We start from the raw sequence: 1,362 nt of genomic DNA, 5'->3' as shown, positions 1-1,362 counted from the left end.
ACCAGCCTTCTGGTTAGTAGTCAAGTGCCTTAGGCACTATTCTACCAGAGCTCCTCTATGGCTGTATAGTAGGTTTTAGTATCTGGGAGTGTGAGACTTTCCACTTTGTTCTTCTTCAGAAGTACTCTGCTTATCCAAGGCCTCTTTCCTTTCCATATGAAGTTAGTTATTGGTTTTTCCATGTCTTTAAAAAGTATTGTTGGTATCTGGATCAGGATTGCATTAAATGTGTACATTACTTTAGTTAGTATTGACATTTCACAATATTCAGTCTTCTTATCCATTAACAAGGCAGGTTCTTTCATTTGTGTAAATCCCTTAGTGTCTCCTATTGTTGTTGTTGTTATGTACCATTGAGTTGGACCCAACTCATAGCAACCCTTCCTTGGGTTTCCGAGACAGTATCACTACGGAAGTAGATTGCCCCGTCTTCCTTCTGAGGAGTGGCTGGTGGGTTTGAACTGCCAGTCTTCTGGTTGGCAGCCAAGTGCCTTAGGCGCTATGCTACCAGTGCTCCCTGTGTCTCCTATAGTAGTGTTTTATAGTTTTCTTTGTATGCGTCTTTTGTGTCTCTGGTAAGATTTATTCCTACATATTTTATCTTTTTAGTAGCTATTGCAAATGGTATTATTTCCCTTATTTCTTTTTCAGAGTTCTCTTTGTTAGTGCAGAGGAATCCAACTGAGTTTTCTATGTTGACCTGGTATCTTGGCACTTTGCTGAACCTCTCTATTAGTTGCAGTAGTTTTTGTTTTTGTTTTTTCCTGAGTCTCTTGGATTTTCTATATACAGGATCATATCATCCACAAATAGAGATAGCTTTACTTCCTCTTTGCCAATTTGGATGTCTTTTGTTTCTCTTTCTTGCCTTATTGCCCTGGCGAAGACTTCCAAAGCAATGTTAAATAGGAGTGGTGATAGAAAGCATCCCTGCCTGGTTCCCCTTCATAACGGGAATGCTTTGAGTCTTTCTCCATTAATAATGATGTTGGCCATTGGCTTTGCATATATGCCCTTTATGACATTGAGGAATTTCCCTTCTATCCCTATTTTGCTGAAAGTTCTAAACAAGAGCACACGTTGTATTTTATCAAATGCCTTTTCTACATCGATTGATATAATCATATGGTTCCTTTTTTTTTTGTTTATGTAGTGGATTACATTGATTGTTTTTCTGATGTTGAACCATTGCAAAAAGGGCAAGGAGGCCACATGTTCCGACCTCCTCTAACCCTACAAGAGGAAGACAGGATTACCAGCAGTAACCCAAGGCCTATTCCTACAAGGCCAGACATGCTGCCTCCCTCCAGCCCTTTCTCCAACCGTTCCTCCCAAAGCACCACCACCTCTCTCCTGGGTTCA

This window comes from Orycteropus afer, unplaced genomic scaffold (assembly GCF_000298275.1).
Source record: "Orycteropus afer afer isolate SDZICR_OR568_19922 unplaced genomic scaffold, OryAfe1.0 scaffold00152, whole genome shotgun sequence".
Lineage (NCBI taxonomy): Eukaryota > Metazoa > Chordata > Mammalia > Tubulidentata > Orycteropodidae > Orycteropus > Orycteropus afer.
Note: the sequence above shows the minus strand (reverse complement) of the source record.